Below are 23,308 nucleotides of genomic sequence, written 5' to 3' on the forward strand. Positions count from 1 at the left end.
ACCAAAAACTAATTTTTTGACCATAAAAAACTCCAAACTGATATACCTGTGATAAATTTACCCTATGTTAGTTTCCGATAAATTTTACCGTCAAATTACTGAGTTTGATAACACGCGGTAGTTGACGGATATACCAATTTGGGATTTTACCTCTCTATTTGTCACAAGTTTGCGAATTTGTGATTTTTCGTGATATTAATCTAATTTAACGGAGGGTAAATTTATCACAAGTGTACCAATTTAGGGTTTTTGATGATCAAAAAATTAGTTGAGGTAAAATTGTCATATGTGTACCATTTTAAAGTTTTTCATAATAAAAAAATTAGTTCGAGATAAAATTGTTACAGGTGTACCAGTTTTGAATTTTTCGTGATCAAAAAATTAATTTAAGATAAATTTATCGTAAATATATTAATTTTAAATTTTTTATTATAAACAATTAATTCAAAATAAAATTATTATATATATTAATTTAAAATTTTTCGTGATATTAACACTACTTTAATAAATATCTCAGGACTTTCAAACAATAATTGAGTTGTGCGATCGTGGAATCCGAAACAGTTTGTCCCTCAGTCTATATCCCATTCATTAATGGTTTGCTTGTACATTAGCACAGATTCGAAATGGAATATATTCGAAACAGTTTGTCTCTATCGATGTTGACAAGTGTAGCACCCACTGAAAATTGAATATATATATTCGAAATAGACTCTTGCTTGAGCTGCTCTTAAAAGCTCTTTAACTTGTCCAGAGATAACAACAATTAACTAAAAAGTAATACCAGAAGAATTATATACGTAGATCAGACACGTGGAGATACATGTGTCCGTGCACGAATTTCTTTGTTTTGGCTTCTAAAACTCCAAATAACTTTTTTTTTGGGGCGTGGATCATTGTCCCGTCTACCGGAAAGGACGAGGAGCAGGCAGGGGTTTCGGGGGCTGCCCCGGTAGGGGTTCATAGCTGGTAGTGCTCTCGCGAAGCCATATGACTTTTATAGTTTGGACTCGTATTTTATTGATAATTTAGATTTTGACCCATAAATATCTACTGTTGCCTATATATATTATCTTTATCTTGTATAAGGGATGTAACAGAGAGGTGCAATGTGCGAATTATAGTAAAATCCTCTGCTGGACGTAGCCCAGATTAAAATGTGAATCGGGATAAAAACCTTGTGTTTTGATTTCTTTTTTTCGCTTTTACTTTCTATTTCTTTATGATTGTGTGCCGAATCCTAACATTTTTTACCTTCCCACCAAATTTAAAATAAAACTCAAGTTTCGAAAAATTGTACAAAAAATATATGAGAACTTATGTGGCAAATATATGAATCCTATTGATTGAAGAGGAAAAGTAGCAACATCATCTTTGGTCGAATAACAATATTGAAAGAAACGGCACGAATACAACCACTAAACCACAAGCAATTGTCTTTTGCCTTTCCCCAATAATTAGTTCACAATACATAATTACTGCACTGCATAACAGTCGCTGTTTTCTTATTATTATCTGCACCTTCAGTTTCAGATGTGAGTGAAAGAGAAACTTCAAAGCGAAATTTAAGAGTTCCGTTGAAAGGACCAAATATCGCCTAGTTCTTTCAAGAACTAATTTACTTAGAACACAGAAAACTGTTTCTTATTTTCTGTTTTGCTAGAAATCAGTATCCAGAAGTATTGGACAGATATCATTACCAGATGCAGACGAAGCGGTTCCAGTCCATGGCCCTTCAGTGGACATACTCTTGGTGATATTCTCACCAACCGCCTGATGTTCGCCACCTCTAAAATGCTTCCTCATGGCCTCAATTTTCTCCTCAGTCATGATAGCGCCCTCAGAGTCCAGCACTGGAACAACAGCCTTGCCTTCAAGCATGCTAACCACAGATGACATCGGCGGCCTGAGTGCTGGAATCGCATTAGTACACATCAGAGCTACCTTTATCAATGCCAGCACCTCCTCTTTGTCAAAGTGAGAACCGAGCCTCCAATCAACTAAATCTATCAAATTTCCTCTCTCCTTCAAAACTCGTGCCTAGAAACAGAAACAGAAACGGAAAGTGAAGATATTTCCCTTTCAAGCTTCAGGTACTGATCAGTTGCAAAATATGCTCTAAATACTAAAGCAGGAAGAAGGAAATATATTATATCCCTCGATAATTTCGTGACAAAGGCAGTTGATAAGTGCCTGCTAGTTTTTCATCTTCGTTAGAGGGTATAAATGGATAAAAAGAATCGAATGAGTCAATACAGATCAAACATGATTTTTTTACCCATTTTAAATAAAAGTTAGTAAACTCCAACATCACTAACCGTTTGCCAAAAAATTACAAACACTGCTTTAAAATCACCAACTCTTATTGAGTTTTACCAGCACGAATTATTTGTCAGTGTCATGAGATGAAATAGTAGACTCGTCCTTGAATGGTTTACACCATTCATTGCCTTTTACTTTCAATTTTAGTCTAACAAGAAATACCTGATTATGCAACTCAGGTGATAACTAGATTTAACGGGGACTACTAATGATTGTTTTTGCTAATGATTGGCATACTCAAAGAAAAACAAAATCTAACTTAAGGAATCAATTATATGAATGTGAAAAAAGTTATCCTCAATCGAAAGTTCATGGATATTTGGGTCAAGACATGGTCTTGAAACTTTTTAATTTAACAGTAATTGCCAGAATTCAATAGTAGTTGAAGGACTTGTTTGGCGCTAATGAAAGTACAGGGAGTATGAATGTCAAGCATAAAAACATAAAGACTAAAACCGAACTACCCCAAAATTTGACCCCAAATTTCAAGGAATAGAATTTTCTTCAAATCCAAAAAAAAAACAAAAAACAAATCTACATGATTCCTTCGGTCAGGAGGCAGGCCCCTGTTTCGAGTTTCAATGTGTCACCATGTAGGTTACAGTTTCAATTTCTTAGAACCAAACTAACCCGTTACTGCCCCCACCCCAAGTCGCACGTCTTGAGCATTAACACTATAGACTGGCTATTGCAAGGATTACTTTCTCCTTTCAAATTCAGCGTAGACCAACATAATAAGAAGAATTAAATTAATTTGAAATGACTAATTGCACTTAACGGCATTGAAATTCGTTAAACAGTTTTCAATAGCTAATAACTGAAACGCTCCTTCGCAATCATTAAAAGTACATATGAGGAGTTATATACTATGCTCACGCTTCTTTAATCCATCCTTCCACCGGCACAAGCAGAGATTTAAATATGGATATGATCATGATCGACAACTTTTGAATGCTAGAGTTGATTACCCAATCGAGTAGATAAAAGCATTCCTCCTTTTTTTGGGAACTAGTGTTGCTCCAGCCACTAACAACTTCTAAGGCAACCACGCCAAAACTATAGATGTCAGCTTTGTCAGTGAGGTAACCATGCATTGCGTACTCCGGTGCCATATATCCACTGCACAACAAGAAAAGAGCTTGTGTTTGCAACAAGGTAACTGTCTAAAATAGCACATACTTAATATTCCTAAAATACGAAAGAAAGATATATTCCTAAATGTGACGCTATGGTCTCAAGAGTAGAGGAAAAAACAAGGGCATCGCAAAAAATTTTTTTTGATTGAATTTACCGAGAATATTTCAAAAAAAAGAAAAAAGACCATTGTTGTTCTATATAATTATCATGGTACAAATATGACTTTAGAACTTGGAAAAGAGGCTCTCCGACCGAAAAAAGAGTTGGAAACAGGCTGAGCCAAGGTCTGTGAATACATGGGCAGCAGCCGTATGAGGATTGCTAAAGCCAAGCCTAGGGGCAGAAAAGCTTCTTAGTTTTGTTGTCATCGTGCTTGCTTTGTATATTTTGGTTTTAGTTTTTAGTAATTCACTTGAAAGTGCATCATCTATGTCAATGTCATGTGACACATATTTACTAAAAATTGTGTTTTTCATGCAAAGGAGGATATATAGATTATATATATTGAAATTTTTAACATACAGTAGTTGTCGTTGTTCATTAAATTGTTTTGCATTAAGTTGATTGTCATTGGGTTAACATAATAAAAACAATTAAATTACGTATATAGGTTGTTAAAATGAATTGCATCATAATTGTATCATAATAATTTCACAAGCTTTTTGTCCGAGTGAACACATTAGGGGGCACATTGAATTAACATAAGCAATGTTTATCTTGAATTGTTCTTATGTAGTAAATGGAGCAGGTAGGATATTATCAATCTTTTTGAGTAAAATCTCGCGTAGGAGGATATGAACTTTCCAGAAATTGTATTAGATTATCTAAGTTTGTTGAGATAACGGAAATTTGTTAATGCTATAGTTCTTCTTTGTTGAATTAATGTTAGAGTTTGTAGAACGAACTTACAGTTTTATCTTTTCCCTAATTAATCACATTCTTTTCATCGACAAGTTGACTTTTCACACATGCCAACGCAAACGTCTAAAACATGTGAACATGCTTATTTATGTTTTTCCGCGTGTAGACAACAGAAACGTAGGGGAATTAGCTCGGGAAAAGTACCAAAAAAGTCCTAAACCTTTTGCATTAGTGCCAATTTAGTCCTAAACTTTTTTTTGGTGCCAATTCAGTCCTAAATCTTTTGCATTGGTGCCAATTTAGTCCTAAACCTTTTTTTGGTGCCAATTCAGTCCTAAACCTTTTATTTTTGTGTCAATTTAGTCCTTCCGGCCAATTTTGACCGGAATTTGCCGACGTGGACGCCTGCCGGCCGGTCACCGGCGCTGACGTGGCGCCGACGTGGATAACTTTAATATTATTTTAATATTTTTTTGAATTTTTATTTTTTTTCCTTTTTTATCTTTTTTTTTTCAATTTTTTTTTTGATCTCTCCCTCCTCCCTCTGGCAGGTCGCCGGTCCGGCGACCGGCCAGAGGCCAGAGGCCGGCGAGCTCGACCTCGCCGGCCACTGGCGAGGGCGAGCCTCGCCTTGGTCGGGCGAGGCTCGACCTCCCAGATCTGGCGAGGTCGAGCCTCGCCCGACCAAGGCGAGGCTCAAGCCCTCGCTGGAGGCCGCGGCGAGGGCGAGCCTCGCCATTGTCGGGCGAGGCCCGACCTCGCCGGATCGGCGTGGTCGAGCCTCGCCCGGCGACCTCGCCGGATCCGGCGAGGTCGGGCCTCGCCCGACCAAGGCGAGGCTCGAGCCCTCGTGGAGGCCGCGGTGAGGTCGGGCCCGGCCCGACCATGGCAAGGCTCGCCCTCGCCGCGGCCTCCGGCGAGGGCTCGAGCCTCGACATGGTCGGGCGGGGCCCGACCTCGCCGGGATTTGCGAGGTCGAGCCTCGCCCGACCAAGGCGAGGCCCGCCCTCGCCGGGCGAGGCCGCCCTTCCCAGTGGCCGGCGAGGTCGAGCTCGCCAGCCTCTGGCCTCTGGCCGGTCGCCGGACCGGCGACCGGCCAGAGGGAGGAGGGAGAGACCAAAAAAAAAAAGGAAAAAAAAAGAAAAAAAAGGAAAAAAAAATTTCAAAAAAAATATTAAAATAATATTAAAGTTGTCCACGTCGGCTCCACGTCAATAGCGTGACCGCGACAGGCGTCCACGTCGGCAAATTCGGTCAAAATTGGCCGGAAGGACTAAATTGGCACAAAAATAAAAGGTTTAGGACCGAATTGGCATCAATTTAAAAGGTTTAGGACTGAATTGGCACCAAAAAAAGGTTTAGGACTAAATTGGCACCAATGCAAAAGGTTTATGACTGAATTGACACCAAAAAAAGGTTTAGGACTAAATTGGCACTAATGCAAAAGGTTTAGGACTTTTTTGGCACTTTTCCCGAATTAGCTCTATTGCCTATAATACTAAGTTATATTCAAATTAACAAATACATGAGTCAATAATCAATATCAGAGTATCATTACTTAATGGTAGGTTATGTGACATAATTAACATTGTTTCCTAATTAACGTGAAGAGTGGTGGGACAGGCATAAAGCTTTGTGGTTAAGCTACATTTGTTGAGTACCGTGCTTTGGAATGATATGAATCAAACGCAAAGCTCCATTCAACTCACTTTTCTTAAATCAGACTAAATGTTTCTATTCCATGCTTTTATGTTGTCACTGGCTCCAAATTAGGTTAACAGGAACATAAAGCATGAAACTTACTAAGTTCCAGCAATCTTGGTACTGATATGTGTGTTGTCCTCGTCATCAAGCTTTGCTAAACCAAAATCTGATATTTTAGGGTTGAGATCCTTATCCAGTAAAACATTAGTAGCTTTGATGTCTCTATGCACAATCTTCAGCCTCGATTCTTCATGAAGATATGCCAAGCCCCTGGCAATGCCCACGCATATCTTGTGTCTTGTCCTCCAGTCCAACTTTAACTGAAATTCTTCAGGACCTTCAATTGTATCAAAAGACATCAAAACTACTTTATTCCCGTGTCATTAGTTGAAGTCAGTGAAGAACAGTGTGATATCAAATTACCAAATAAAGCACGAGCAAGACTGTTATTTTCCATGTACTCGTAAACCAGCAAAAGTTGATTTCCTTCGATGCAGCATCCATAGAGTTTCACAAGATGTGGATGTTGAAGAGCAGAAATCATCCCAATCTCAGTCACAAACTCACGATTTCCTTGCTTGGATTTGGATGAAAGCTGCTTCACTGCTATAGTGGTGCCATCTGACAGAAGACCCTGCAATTGAACTTTGGCATCAGATCTATGCTGTGAAGATTCAGTTACATTGATTGCTGCTTTCTACAGATCTTTTCTGTTGGGAATTGGGGGAAGTTGGGCACGGATTTTCCTATATACCTTGTACACAGAACCAAAACCACCTTCTCCAATCTTATTGGCAGCATCAAAATTGTTTGTGGCAGCTTTAATCTGTCGCAAGGTAAATGAACCAATTTGCAACTCTAGACCCTTCAAATCTGCACCACGTTTAAGTTTGTAATCCACTATCTAACAAAGACGTAGCAATTCCTTCTCAATTGTACCAGAAATATTGTTATCTGAGCAAGTTCAGTACTGAATATCTTAGCATCCTCAAACTGATTTTCTAGGAAAGTCTGGCATTGGTTGGCAGTATGTACTATGGAAAGTAAAATGAGAATGTCTTCAGGGTATTTAGCAGTGAAGGAAAAGAAAAAATCATAGAAAAAGCCCACTTTGGAAATGCAAGGCAAGGTTTGTATGTTTCAATGTCTCATATATGCGAAGATCCGGCCTTTAGTTTCAATGTCTTGAAACATAGACTTAGTATATATTTGGCCAAGTGTGCCCCCAAGGAGGGCCCGGTTTATATGTACACACATCTGAGAAACAATTTAACATTCTCTCCCTATAACTATCTATCCCTTCGTTGGGTGAACCAAATGGATCTATGATACTTTAGCTCTATTATGGCCTAATAATAATTTATTATCTCTTTGTGTCAAATGGAATTCCAAGTGGAAAGCACAAATGCCATCCATTGGGTGAACCAAATGAATCTATGAACTGCGTAATCTAGTCGCAGTATTAATGATGCATTGTGATTACCTCTTCACCCACCAGAAAAGGAAAGAAGAAGAAGTAGAGTCACAACTGTGTGATCAAGCTGAAATATAAATGATGCAATGTGATTACCCCTCTCCCCCACCAGAATATGGAAAGGGGAAAATGTATTCAGAGTGCATAACATTCTCATATTTCTTGACAGTTATATGTGAACTAAATAACAGAGATTCCAGGTAAGCAACTACCTTGTGCCATTTTATCTTCGCGTCCAAGACATCCTCTCCACCAAAGGAAAACCAGGATAAGGAAAAAAATAAAAACTACAGCAGCCACAATCCCGACCACTGTGCCAGCAGATATGCTGGCTGACTCTCGTGAGCTGGCCGGCTCTTCTGGGGGTTCAAAGTCTGATGAAGAAAGAACACAAATATTTACGCAAAACTATTTGGTTAAATGGGGTAGACATAAATGCATAAAAATATCTGTATCTTCTTAGTGAACACAGAAAACAATAGATGGGACAGCACACTAATTGAGAATAAAAAAAAAAAAATGAAAACCGCTCAGAATACTCTACAGAAACTATAAGATAAAAATGAGCACAGGAAGTATCATCTTTGGAACACGAATACTAAATACAAAGGGATTACGAAAAAGAAAAAAATAATCTACTTTTCATTCTCGAGGCTGTACTATATAATACAGGTGCAATGGTCATTATCCATAGCAGAAAAGCAAACGAGGCTATCATTTCATAGTCTGAATAGAAGGATTGAAGATACACAGAGAAAACATGCTCAGATAGAAAGAAAACAAAGCAAAATCTGACCAATTTTCGCCTCTTAAGAGAAAAATTATAGATCCTAGTCAGCTACTGTGGAAATTGATCTGATCTACTGTAACATAAGCCAATGACCTGAACCCAACAGTGGCCATTTGCAACCAAACCAAGTAACTGAACATCCTATTGATGACTTCTGGTGAAAGACAAGATAGGGTATTTTGTTCAACATGAATATGAGTAACTTTCTCAACGGAGAAGCACAAAGTGAAACATGGAAGTGTCTGTCTGCATACTAGGATTGACGGAGATAGCAGATATAAGGGGACCATAGAATCCTCTGGTAGGTATATTTTGGGTTCCTTTCCCAGCCCAATAGAAGCGTATCTCCAGAGTGCCATTGGACACTGTGGCGCTAAAATTTTTTATGACCGCCTTTCCGACTCCACCTGCGTGAATCTCAATGTTGAAATCTTCCAGCACCAATTTTCCCTGAAATGATGTTATTAATCTGGTTCAAGTTGAGTGTCTCCATACAGAACAAAGTGAAACTTTCAGTCTCAATAGAATGTACAAATTGTAAAAAGATAATGATTTGCAAATATGAGATATTTAGATAAACTTCCCAACCATAACATATTGAATGATTTATATGCTTTACATATTAGAACCGGCACTACATAATGCCCAAAAGTTACCTGTATATAAACATTAAAAACTCGCCTTCCAAGGCTGCTATAAGTTTTGTCGCCTGTGAACACTATCTCCGCAAAATGAAGGCTTACATTGTAGGGTCCATTCATCAGACAAAAACCATAATAAGTTAGAGAGATAGGAGAACATCGTGCGTTCATATAAAGTTGGGCATTATTCATGGACAGTCTGGATGCATTTTCAACTATATAGTTATCTATATTCCTGGAGTCATCAAGGAAGTGACCAGTGCTACTGTAGGCCCAGTTATCCCCCAGGAAGAAACTTGAAGGTGTAGGCTGCGCTATATCACCATTGTATTTGTTGTCTCCTATTTTTACTTCGCTCCCACCACAATTTATGAAGAGGTTATGCTGACCTGGTTGGAGTAAAGAAATAGTCACAGAAAAATCAAGTTTTTTTTTTTTTTTGGAGCCCAGACACACTAAATAAACAAGCATTCCCTTTTGAAAAATTACATAGAAACTCCCGAGTTTATGAGCACCACATTATTTCACAGAGGCGGCTTTTGAAATTTTTAGAGCAATTATGCATTAAATAACAAAGATTGACACAATAACCAATAGGAGAGTTGACAAGGAGATAAATTTGATGAGAAAAGACATAGAGTATGATGCAATATCAGGATCTGATGATAATGATAGGATATACAGCAGATCAACTTACTTTTTGTACAATGGTGATTTTTCAAACATGAGACAAGTCCACTTGAGGCAGAATATAAGGTTCTGAGCAAGTCAGCAAAGATTTTAATGTTATAACCATCATCATTCTGAATGAAGTTAAATGCTACATACATAGACAATTAAAATGCAGGTCCTTGGAAAATCCAAGTCTCTTTGTGAAAAGTTTAATCGTAGACATACATATTATTAAGTGCCGAGCCTGCAAACAAGTTGCTGTAGAGAAAAGGCAAAATCAACATTCAGTAGAGAAATGGATATTGTGTTCACATACAGGATTATAAGCAACTCATAACTGCGCATTTGAGGGGATCCCCAGACTTAGACTGAAGGAAGTAGTACATACACAGATTTGTTTTGACATTCTGAACCTCCAGCAGTGAAGGAGTTGTATGATAGATCACTACACAGAGAAATAGTCAACCGTTTAAAAAATCTCATCAATTTGAAGAATACACTGAAAGTCATTCCATCAAATAACTATTATGTACAAAGATGTAGACCGTTTGCAACATATGGACAGGCAAGGCAAGTTGAAAGATGAAAACATGACAAGGTGAGTAAGTAATATTTTATCTTAATTGAAGATATCTTATCTTAAATTATTAAAAGGAGAAAGACTAATTGAAGTGAACAGAGACTTTAGAACTAGTTGGAGTGCATAGATACATTTTTACCCTGTGAGAGTATAACAGTCATGACATATAATACAAAGAGGCAATAATAGAACTGTGATTCCAATGGCTTCTAAGTCGCATCTTCTTATAAGAAAAAATCCACACCACAATTTAAATGTCAAAACTACCTCATAAGAACTTCGTTCTTACGTCCATAAAATAATATCAACTTTCTCCTGGATACATTCATTATGGTTGCGGAGTTTCTCAATTACACAAACCCACAGAAACATTGTTATCAGCAATCAATAGCCCAAGCAACTAATCATATTGTGCGGGTGATGCGTTAGACAAACTTTCAAAGAGTATCCTTCCAAGAGGTTTGAAAAAGATCTAGAGCTGGGAACAGCTTTTTGTATAGGCGAAAGTGGGGCAAACTTGGCACTTCCAAGAAAATCCACTTTATACTCTTTCATGTGTACCATACAATTCAGTCTCGTCTTACATATAACTTTCCAATTAACAGATCCCAACAAGGAGTAAGGTAGTTATGATGTTTCCATTTATCTCCATAGGCTATAATCCATAAAGATGCAAGATGGGAATGCATAGTTGCTAATCGCAGGACAATTTTAGCAGGATAGAGCTAGAAGCAAATTCATAATTAAACAGACATTTTCTTCAGGCAGCAAAGCTTACACATTGTCTCCACTGTCCAGGATCCAATCGGGGATTGCTCCAGTCAATTGGTTTCCAGTCAGATAGCTAAGCAAGATTATTTGATTGAGTCAGTTCCTCATGTACTTTACGCACAAACTATAATTATTTTTAAGTTATACCTCAAAAACACATCATTTAGCAATTAAAAAGCATTTAATTACTAGTGGTGTAGAAAAAAAATCAGTTAAGTCTTGATAACAATATAAAGCTTCAGCTAGAGATGAAAGATAAAGGAAATCAATGACAAAGGAAAAACTAGGTCCTTGTAAAACTTGGAGTGCATGGAGAAACATTACCATAACACAAGCATAAAAAGCCAAACATATTGAAGGATACTATTGTACTAGTGTCAAAGTCCGATTACTCCCGTATTTATGTGGGCTGAAAATTGGGGCTTTGTGGTGTCAAGGTGAAGAGTGAGAAAGCAGAATTGTTGAATTGTTGGCCTATTTTTGTCTAGAATTCTCTAGTCCAACGTAGGACGCAAGAAAAGCTAGCTGCAAAAGTCTTAGGCGGTGGCTAAATTGTCAATATTTGCAGAAAAAAAATCTTGAAGAGTCCGTTGTTGAAGTAAAAAATTGTAGGACAAAAAATCTGTAAAAAGTCTAAAATTGTTAGCTCCATAGTCGGTGAAATTTGCCTATAAATAGGGAAGGACGATCAGCCTGGGAAATAACAATTAGTGTGTCAACTATCACACGCACACACGTCCTCCTCTTGTAATACTGAAACTATTTAATAAACATTTCCTTTGTACCTTCATTCCCTTGCCAATTCCTGTCAACCTTTGTCCATTTGCCTGATTGTTGCATGAAGAACTCACGCACATCCACTTGCACACACTCACCAAAAATTAATTCACGCTTCCGCATACACCAACTGTGGTATCAGAGCTACGTTTTTTGTTGGTATTGGGCGTTTGTCCGAACCACCCGGTCCTAAAACTACCCATCCAACTATCCAACAACTAACCTATGGCTAACGCTGCCTCATCCTCATTTCCCATTCCTATTTTCGATGGGAATAACTATGACTATTGGAGCATTAAAATGACTACTTTCTTGATGGCCCAAGATTTGTGGGACATCGTAGAAAAGGGTTATGAGGCTCCGCAAGAAGGTGCAAGCGTTCTGAAGGATCAACTACAAAAGGACGCAAGGGCGTTATGTGTTATTCAGCAAGCACTCTCGGAAACAGTATTTCCGAGGATAATTGGAGCAAAGATGGCAAAGAAGGCTTGGGAGATACTGCGAGAAGAATTCCAAGGATCAGAAAAGGTACGCACTATTCGGCTTCAAACACTGAGAAGGGAATTTGAGAATTCTAAAATGAAAATAAATGAGATTGTTCAAGAATATTGTGGAAAATTAAAAGAACTAGTCAATAAAATGAGAGCCTATGGAGATGAAATTACTGACCAAAGGGTTGTAGAAAAAATATTGGTTTCACTTACTAGAAAATACAATCCTATTGTCACCACTATAGAAGGAACTAAGGATTTGACTACCCTGTCAGTAAGTGAATTAATTAATTGGCTCTCTAGAAGCACATGAGAAAAGTTGATGGCACAAGATGAAGATTCAGTTGAAAGTGCCTTTCAGTCTAAAATAAACATACGATATCATCAATCTAAAAATGGAGGAAGGGGCTCTTGGAAAAATAAAAGAGGAGGAGAAACTACTCAAAAGGGAAAAATATCCACCTTGTGGTATTTGCAAGAACACTAATCATCTGGAGAAAGATTGGGTTTAAAAATAAATCCCAATGCCACTTTTGTAAAAGATATGGCCACATAGAAAAATATTGTCACTCGAAAACAAATAATCGAGCCAAATATGTTGAAGAAAAAGAAATTGAAGACAACACATTCTACGCAGGCGAAGCGGCAAATGATAAGAAAAATGACACGTGGTACATTGATAGTGGGTGTAGCAATCATATGACAGGGAATGAATCTATATTTGCCAATATTGATACGTCGGTGAAATCTCAAGTGAAATTAGGCAACGGCGAATTAGTCGATGTGAAAGGAAAAGGTACTATCACCGTTGAAACAAATAAAGGCCCAAAATATATTCATACTGTTTATCTAGTCCCCAGTCTTGCACAAAATCTTTTGAGTGTGGGCCAAATGATACAAAGTGGTTATTTGCTATACTTTAGAGGATATGCCTGCATTATTTATGATAAATACAAAAATATTATTGCCTCTATTAAAATGGAGAATAGGAATTTTCCTATTCGATGGAACTATGTCAGAGATATAGCCATGAAAGCTCAACTTGATGATTCATGGTTATGGCATCGAAGATTCAGCTACTTCAACTTTGCTGGGCTAAAAATTCTCCATTAGAAAAATATGATGAGAGACTTTCCAACAATTACAGAAATTTCAGATGTTTGTGAAGGCTGTCTTCTTGAAAAACAACAAAAGCAGTCCTTCCCATTTGGAAATGCATGGAGAGCAAAAAGACCGTTGGAAATGCGGTCCAATGAGGACCCCAACACCCAGCCAAAATAAGTATTTCATTAATTTCATTGATGACTATACTAGAATGACGTGGGTTTACTTTCTTCGAGAAAGATCAGAGATTTTCTCTATTTTCAAGAAATTCAAGAACCACGTTGAGAATCAAAGTGGCTAAAGAATCAAAGTACTAAGGAGCGACAGAGGCACGGAATACAACTCAAGGGAGTTTAATAAATTCTGTGAAGACGAAGGAGTCCATCATCAACTAACTGTTGGCTACGCCTCAGAGCAAAATAGAGTAGTAGAAAGGAAGAATAGAACAGTCATGGAGATGGCAAGGTCTATGCTAAAGCAGAAAGGCATTCCCAACTCGTTCTGGCAGAAGCAGTCTACACGGCTGTGTATATCTTAAATAGGTGTCCAACTAGAGCAGTTCACAATAAAACTCCAGTCGAAGCATGGAGCGGACGGAAGCCTTCGGTGAAGCATCTCAAAGTCTTCGGCTGTATATGCTACATCCACATTCTTGCTCAAAAAAGGAGCTAGCTCGATGAGAAGACGGAAAAAGGAATCTTCCTCGGCTACAGTGACCAATCAAAAGGCTATCGGGTCTACAACATAAGAACTAAAAAGCTCATGATCAGTCGAGACGTCGAGTTTGATGAGAATGCCGCCTGGAACTGGGAGGAGGAGAAGATCGAGAAGAAGTATGTCACCTTGCCAGACAGACTACCAGCACGTGAGGAATCAACTACACAAGAAGAAGGTGAAGCGTCCGAATCCACCACTCACATTGTAACACCACCATCCTCTCCAAGAGTGACGCAGGAAGACTCTACTCCGGAGTCTCCAATTCTAAGGGTAAAATCTCTTAGAAAAGTTAATGAAACATGCAACTTTGCAGCTTTAAAACTAGAGAACTATGAAGAGGTTGGCAAAGAAGAAGTTTGGATTGAAGCTATGAAGGAAGAAATCAAGATGATAGAGAAGAATGAAACGTGGGAGCTCGTTGATCGCCTCGAAGACAAAGAAATTATTGGCTTTAAGCGGGTCTACAAGACGAAGCTCAATGCAGATGGATCTATTCAGAATCATAAGGCAAGACTCGTGGCGAAAGGATACTTGCAACAACTAGGTATCGACTATACTGAAACTTTCGCTCCTGTTGCTCGTCTTGATACTATTCGTGCACTTATAGCTCTAGCAGCTCAAAAAGAATGGAAGATCTATCAACTGGATGTAAAGTCCGCATTCCTTAATGGATATCTTCAAGAAGAAATACATGTGGAACAACCACAAGGCTTTACCATCAAAGGCCAAGAAGAAAAAGTCCTCAAGCTCAAGAAGGCCCTCTACGGGTTAAAGCAAGCACCACGAGCGTAGTATAGCAGAATAGATGAATACTTCACCAAGCAAGGATTCAAGAGGAGCATGAGCAAGCCAATGCTCTACATCAAGACCCACGGTAAGTTAGACACTTTCATCGTCTCTCTGTATGTGGATGATCTCATATATACAGGGAACAATGAGAAGATGATTCAAGAATTCAAAGAAGAAATGATGAAGACATTCGAGATGACGGACTTGGGCTTGATGCACTACTTTCTCAACATTGAGATCGACCAAAATGAAGGAGTCTTTATCTCGCAGAAGAAATATGCTGAGAATCTCCTTAAGAAATTCAAGATGAACTATTGCAATGCAGTTGCAACACCGCTCGTGACAAATGAGAAACTACTAAAGGAAGATGGAGCAGAAAAAGCTGACGCCTCCCTCTACAGAAGCTTGATTGGCAGTCTACTATATCTCACAGCTGCACGACTGGATATCATGTACGCGACAAGTCTACTATCACGATTCATGCAGAGTCCGAGGCAAATACACTTTGGAGCTGCTAAAAGAATTATAAGATACTTACGAGGAACTACAAACTACGGCATTTGGTATCGCCCAAGTGCAATGGATAAGCTCATTGGCTACACTAATAGCGATTGGGCAAGATCAGCTGATGACAGGAGGAGCACCACAGGCTATGCATTTACACTGGGTTCTGGAATATTTTCATGGACATCCAAAAAACAAGACTCAATGGCACAATCTACTACAGAAGCTAAATACATCGAGGCTGCTACGACCACTGGTCAAGCAATATGGCTTCGAAGAATTCTAGAAGACATTGGAGAAGCACAGAAGGAATCGACTCCGATATATTGCAACAACAAGTCCTCGATCGCCATATCAAAAAATCCTGTCTTCCATGGAAGAACCAAATATATAGACATCAAATATCACTTCATCTGTGAAGTGCAAAATAATGGAGAGATCGAGCTCAAATATTGCAAGACCGAAGATCAAGTCACGGACATATTCACTAAAGCACTACCACTAGTCAAGTTCGAGATGTTAAGAAGCATGCTTAGAGTAACACAAAAATGGATCAAGGAGGAGTGTTGAATTGTTGACCCATTTTTGTCTAGAATTCTCTAGTCCAACGTAGGAAGCAAGAAAAGCTAGCTGCAAAAGTCTTAGGCGGTGGCCAAATTGTCAATATTTGCAGAAAAAACTCTTGAAGAGTCGGTTGTTGAAGTAAAAAATTGTAGGACAAAAAATCTGTAAAAAGTCTAAAATTGTTGGCTCCATAGTCGGTGAAATTTGCCTATAATTAGGGAAGGACGATCAGCCTAGGAAATAACAATTAGTATATCAACTATCACACGCACACACGTCCTCCTCTTGTAATACTCAAACTATTTAATAAACATTTCCTTTGTACCTTCATTCCCTTGCCAATTCCTGTCAACCTTTGTCCATTTGCCTGATTGTTGCGTGAAGAACTCACGCACATCCACTTGCACACACTCACCAAAAATTAACTCACGCTTCCGCAAACACCAACTGATATTGAAGGATACTATTGTACTAGTGTCATAGTCCGATTTCTCCCATATTTATGTGGCCGAAAATTGGGGCTTTGTAGTGTCAAGGTGAAGAGTGAGAAAGTAGAAGGTTTGATACAACTAATTGGTGGGAATAGCGTAAGGGTGTTTGTGCTAGAAATCTAGGAATGGGATGATTATCATTTTAGAGAATCTCCTAAGGCATGTCTGGTCTCCGGTGCACAAACTAGTCGAGAGCTAATGCCTTTCTCCTTATAATGGCCATAGTAGGCCGAAACCAATTGTTGTGTTGAAGTGATATGTAGGTCTTGCTTGAGGGACTAGATGCTCTTGCTGAACTGGGCATCATACGATTCAAAATAAAGATGTCATTTGCCATACTGTCCTCGGGAATGATCTATTTAGGGAAGGCTGGCCTAGAGTTCTCAATTTATCAAGCACCACACTGGCTCATACTCAAGAAACTTTCAACTCATGACAAGTGGTACCAGAGCAGGTTTGCCAAACTGTATAGGCGGATGCCAAGAAGAGATAAGTTGCCATGTTTCCGACAAGAAGAGAAACCTCCGTTAGTTTGCTAAAAGCAAGAGAAGCCCAATTGGTGAAAGACAGCGCCACCAAGGGTTGGCTCGGGAACCACAGTTGTTGACTCGGGAGAGCACAAGTGATTAGAGATTCGCTAACAGCTTTGATAGGAAGAAGCAGTCGATGGATTGGAGTGGCCTATTGTGTTAAGTGAGCGTTTTCCATTCACGTAAGTCCCAAGGGAGTGGCAGGGATAGGTTCTTCAAGGAAGCGACAGAATATCGCACAACAAAGGTGTTGCGGAAATTGGGAGGGGGAGAGTGTCACAATCCGAATTCTCCCATACCCTTGTGGGCTAAAAAGTGGGGCTTTGTGGTATCAGGGGTGAAGAGTGAGAGATACAAAACAGTAGATACAACTGGTTCGTGAGATAATCGTCAAGGTGTTTGGTCTAAAAATCTAGGAATCGGATGATTATCATCTCAGAGGCTCTCTGAAGGCCAGGTTGGTTTTCCATGCATGATGATGGCCATGGCTAGCCATGGCAGGGCAAAAGAAGTTTTGCTAAAGTGATCAGTATGTCCTGCTTGAGGGACTGGATGCCTAAACTGAATTGGGCGTGATACGATTCGGTGTGAGAATGCAATTCGTCACTCTATCAACGGGAACAATCTATTTAGGGAAGGTTGACCCAGTGTTCTTGGCTCATCAAGTGCCGTCGGGGATCGTCCTCTGCTGGGAAACTTTCAGCCCATGACACTCACTTACTAATTATTTCCTCACCATAAAGTTTTTGCCCTTCTAAGACATAAAACAAATGGTTAAGGAAGATGTGTTGTTGTAAAATAGTCAATCGTCAGGCAAAAAGATGAAAAGATGTGCCAATGTTAAACAGTACAAGAAGCTTAAGACTATAGCTTCTTAGCATTTTCAAAACTAGGGACACGACATCAAGGTCCTATCCGCAGACCTTCTAAACAATCTAGGCCCATTGTTGTGGAAAGAACCAAATAGAGAGCCTAAGACTTTTGCTATCTTTAATCTCCTATGCATAACAAAATAGGAGCACAGGACATACATTAAGCGCATACACATACAACTATCAAATACTCAAGTAACAATGATCCATTTAACTCTACCAGCGTAAACAAGTAACTCGACTGAAACTAGTGAATCATGCTCTTAAGATCGATCTATGTTTAGCTCCAAGACTAGAATCATGCTCTACTAAACTTGTGAATCATGCTCTTTAAGCAACAGAACATCATCGACCTATGTCTGCTCCAAGACTAGAGTCCAACCAGAAAAATTAGTTAACAATAATCATAGATTCATAACCCAAATCATTGTATAATCTGGATGGTGAAACAATAAGCATTCACGACACGAGGACATTGAGGGTTATAAACTGGACACATTATTGCAGTCTAAGTTCTATTGATAGTTCAACTACTTTATGGTAAGAGTTGCCTATAGCTTGGCCATTGGAACAACTTGAGATTTTAGATTCTTATACCAAAGTACGAAGAAGAAGCCTAAGTTCAGCATCAAAGTACTTACAGATAGTTTACATTTCCGAAGGAGCTAGAGATTGTGCCACTCAGTTTGTTGAAGCTGAGGTCTCTGCAAAACAAGTATGATGAGAAAAGAGTTTTGATTGACTCCCACCAGACACTCTTTGAGGATACTTGGGAGGATTGTAGAAACACAGACAACATCAATGAACATACAAGTCCAGTTCAGATGTTTAGACATACTGGTCAACTGCCTAGAGCCTATGCCTTCTAATAGACATTCGTTTCCAAAGGCATTTATCGCATAATATCCATGTCCATCAAGTTGGTCATATGCTGTAAATATAGAAAACTCCGTAAATCAAATTTACAACTTGGAAATTTCAATTTTTTAAATAGAAATTATATTCGGGCACTAAATTGAATGCATCCCGAGGAATGCAACATATTATAGTTCAAATTTGAGATTCCATTTATTTAATAGGACCAAATCCAAGGGTAATCATAATTTATTGAACAGATTTTCTTCTTAAAGGAACGACGACTCAATACTAGGGTGCTTGGAACATATAATATCAGCTTGAGCGAATAAAAAATAGAAAGCAAAGTGAGGATTTCAAAAAACAGGAAAGCATGGCTCTGCAGTCCAACATAATTAATGATGGAGAAATTACAACCAAGTCGAACGTAAAAAGAAAAGAAAAAGGAATGGAGTATGTGATAAGCCATAGCATAACCACAGAAATTCTGTTATTCAGAATGTCAGAGAAACAAAATAAGTGTGGATGGCTGATGATGAGAGAATGGCAAAAAATTGCTGTTAAAATGTAGCATTTATAAAATCATATAAAGATGACCAGATGCATAAGGAGAATTGACTTGTATAGAGATGCATTTGAAGCCATGCTCTCGTTCAAACTGAGAATGTTATGGCTGACAAATACTCAACAATCGAGCATAAAACTTCACTGAGATAATATGGGGCTGAGATTAATGTAAACCATTAGAAGGTAAGTTTCCAGACAATCAACCACCAGAAGCCTCCTGTTTTGCATCAATGCTCTTACGAAGTGAAGATAAAAATCAAAGCAAAGTACATTAGACAAAATGGGGACCACAACCAAGGTAAGAATTCTTGTGGTTTCTATTCCTGGAAATAATGTGAACAAAAAGAGAAACAGTCCACACGCTTCTGTGAAAAACTGTATATTCCACAGCAGAGGCCACGATCACCAGAAACTTAAATGCCACATCACAATTCACAATTCAGCAATATCAACAGAAAAGATCAAGACACTGTTGAAGCGAGTAAGGCACTGCTGACGTTCAAGGCATCTTAAACGAAAACTAGTAGAAATTTCACTCATTAAGGGTAAGACTATTTGTTCTGCTTGGAATAGGCAAAGGGGGAAGTCGATTTCCACTCACAATATATTTAAATTTGTCATTTCTGCTAGATAATCAGGTAGCTCTCCTATGAGATTGCAGCTCCTAAGAATCCTGTGAGGAAAAAAGCCAATATTGTCACATTGCTGAGACGATTTGGCTCTTTTGCATAAACTAAACTATTGGAATAAAGACACAAATGGTCCATGAACTTTGGCCTAACGTGCAATGTCATCCCTGAATGTTCAATTTGGTCCTTGAACTTTAATCCAATGTGCAATGTTGTCCTTGAACTTATAATTTGTTCAGCGTGATTTCTGAACTTTTGATAAATGTTAAATTTAGTCCCTAGACTACATGAAAATATCTATTGTTATCCTTCCATTAATTCAAGTTCAGGCACAACATTAAATATTTTCATATAATCCAAATACTAATTAAACATACACAAAAAGTTCAAATACCACATTGAAAAATTGAAAGTTTAGGGACGACACTGCACATTAAGCAAAAGTTCAGGGACCACAATAGACAAATTAAAATTTGAGAGCGACATTATATATTGGGCCAAAGTTCAGGGAACGTCTGTTTCATTTTCCCTAAACTATTTGTGAAGGAGTAGTGGTCTTACAATGTCTTGATATTTGATCTATTAAGACGTGGAATTTGGGACTCGGTTCCATTGAGGTCACTTATCCTCCTGCATGTCAAAATCAAATACGGAACCGTATTAGATTGATACCATCTTAGGGAAAGAGAGATCAAACTAAAATGCTAAAACTCCATACTGACAGGTCGGACAGTTTCTCTAAAAGTGCAATTCCAGAGGGAATTGGCCCTTGCAATCCACTTGCTTGAATAAACCTGATGGTACAATTAATAGATTGAATTTTCCTGAAGGTATAACTACATAGACCGACGTAAAAGGTGAAGAAGCATTAAACCTTACAGTTTGCTGAGATTTGTCAAGTTATGAATAAAATCAGGTATCCTTCCAGTGAACTGATTATCACCAAGTCTCCTACAGTGCATTAAACAATAAGATTCATATGAAGAAAAAAGAATAGTAGTATCAAAATATTAGCAGAGTCTGTGGAAACTGGGAACTAACAAGTCCTGCAATGTCGTCAATCTAACAAATGTTTGAGGCAGTTCCCCGATGAAATTATTTGAAGTAATTTGCCTGAACAAGAAAACCCCATGATATCTCATTGGTTAATTGAACTTGAACGCCGATCTCTCAACAGATCGCTCCAATTGATCCCCCACCAGATACAAAATGACCAGCCAATAAGTATTAAATGCCTAATGCAGAGATTTGCATCAAGAGACTCACAATTGAATTAACTGGGACAAGTTCCCCAGGTCTGGAGGAAGATGTCCAGAAAGCTGATTGCTCTCAACATTTCTGAGCAGAAGAGAGGTAATATCTTCCACATCAATCCAATTTAAAACAACGAAGAAGCCAAACGCGAGTGGTGGACTGAGTGATCACTTACAATTCCTGAAGCGTGGATATGTTTCCCAGCTCCTTCGGGATTGGACCAGTCAATCGGTTTATAACTACAGAACTACACCAACATTATCACGTTTTCCCAATCAATAGAAGATACACCCGCATCTCTATGTTTGTGTGCCGTAGTGAGTTTGTTTGTGTGTGTGTGTGTGTGTGTGTGTGTGTTAGAGAGACAGAGAGACAGAGCACGTACATGTTGACCAACTTCGTAGAGCCCCATTCTTTAGGAATAGTGCCGTTCAAGTAGTTGCGGGTGACATCACTGTAAAGAGAGATGATGATGATGATGTTGCTTGTGAAGAAGGAGGAGGCGGAGGATAATGGAGAGGCTTACAAGTTTCGGAGGTAAGGCAATCTGAACAGTCGAGGCGGAAGAGCTCCGGGGAGAGACTGATTCCTAAGAACTCTGTTTTCACAAGACAAAAGGGCTCGTTCTATCTTTACTTAAAGCAAGGCATCAAAATGATGTTAAAAAGTGGCTATATACATCTACATATCAATCGATTCTAATTGAAAAACAAAAGTTTTCGAAAATTGCCTCAAAAGAGGAAGGTTTTGTTTAAGCAAATGAATATATAGCTTATGTGAAAAGCATGCATCACTCCAAGCACAACCCTGCCATCCATGGCAAATCCATAAGCTTATTTAGTTACAGCACTGAATTAAGGCCGTAATGTAATTGCGTTGATCACATTGTTTGCTTACATGAATGACATATTTAATAAGAAGAGAATAGCATCGGAATTCTCAAATTACCCCTAAACATAAAGTAAGAGGGAATATAACAATTATCACTTTGATATTCAATCATGATTTTTGAGTTTAACACTCCCATTAATCACTAAAAATATAATTTATAATGTCAAACATTTGTTTGTATTTTAATAACTCATATATGATTATAATAAATGTTAAGCACATAACATGTGATTGTATTAATTAAAACTATGAAAATTTAGATAATCATATCGTGAGAAATTAAAATTATGCTCATAATTACCTCATGAATAATTTTAATATGATAAATGATTTATGTATCGTCAATGCATTTTCGACACAAAAATAGGCCAATTTTTTCAATAAAATACAAATATATGGTGCAAAGAGAACCGGTTCAGTGTTTACCACATCAGCTATGACTCTATAAAGAGATAAAAGATTGGTGCACGATCGCTTGATTGATATCAAATTCTAATTAGGAATCTATGATCGTAAAATATAGGAAATCGAGAGAGAGACATGCTGACGACATGGGAAACGGTGTTATTGTTGGCGTCGGTGATATTTTGGCATGTGACGGCGTTGGTAGTTGCACCGATCACTTTGTTGTCACCCCATCCACCCTCTACACCGCATGGATCTGCGTTGAAATCCCAGTCCGATTTCCCTAATGTCTCTCCTATTTCTCTCAACGCATCCACTGCAAAGGATAAAGAGCCAACAAGTCAAAGAGACAGCAATATCTCATGCAAAACAAGCACAAACGAGGTCAATATGGCGTTACACGTTCGAGCCAAAGCCAGAAGAAGGAAAAGGAACAGTGAGAAAGCAATACAAGATTAGTGGGGTTCTTTTCGATTGTTTCACCTTCATCATCGGGCAGAAGAGTGGAGACAGCAACAAAGTGAATGGCGCAGAGAAGGACGAGCGCAGAGAAGAGAGGTCGAGCCGAGAAGAGATTCAACATCATTTCAGTCTCAAGTTCAACCCAGAGAGAGAGAGAGAGAGATCGATCTCACGCTCTTCAACCGGAGTCTGCCATGGCAAAACTTGGCTAAGCGAGAGAGAGAGAGATGATTGTAAGGTGAGTTCATGCATTTATGCACAAAAAAGGACGGGAGAGGGGACGTAGACTTTTTGGTGAGTGGTCCAACTTCATGCATTTATGCACAAAAAGGGACGGGAGAGGGGACGTAGACTTTCGCTCTTGGACGTCCGTATGTAGTCATGGCCATGGGCCGGTTTTGGCTCGGAACCGGCCCGGTCAAACCCGGGCCCGGCCCATTGACCGGGCCCGCGG

General features: G+C 38.8%; 1 protein-coding gene, 1 long non-coding RNA gene and 1 pseudogene across 2 annotated transcripts in view; 1 reads left to right on the forward strand and 2 right to left on the reverse strand.

Annotated features, from left to right (window-relative positions):
* LOC130139661 (uncharacterized) overlaps positions 1–7,550 on the forward strand; it is a 40,816-nt gene extending 33,266 nt beyond the window's left edge. Inside the window, exon 3 of the long non-coding RNA XR_008817775.1 lies at positions 7,528–7,550. This is a non-coding gene — a long non-coding RNA (uncharacterized LOC130139661). The remainder of the gene's footprint in view (positions 1–7,527) is intronic.
* LOC115666947 (probable leucine-rich repeat receptor-like serine/threonine-protein kinase At3g14840) overlaps positions 1–23,308 on the reverse strand; it is a 64,564-nt gene that overhangs the window by 36,739 nt on the left and 4,517 nt on the right. The gene's annotated exons all lie outside the window — the stretch shown is intronic.
* On the reverse strand, positions 1,415–23,032 carry LOC115681221 (probable leucine-rich repeat receptor-like serine/threonine-protein kinase At3g14840; annotated as a pseudogene).

Source organism: Syzygium oleosum, unplaced genomic scaffold (assembly GCF_021117445.2).
Source record: "Syzygium oleosum isolate NSW1041296 unplaced genomic scaffold, Sole_v2.1 Sole_v2.13, whole genome shotgun sequence".
Classification (NCBI taxonomy): Eukaryota; Viridiplantae; Streptophyta; class Magnoliopsida; order Myrtales; family Myrtaceae; genus Syzygium; species Syzygium oleosum.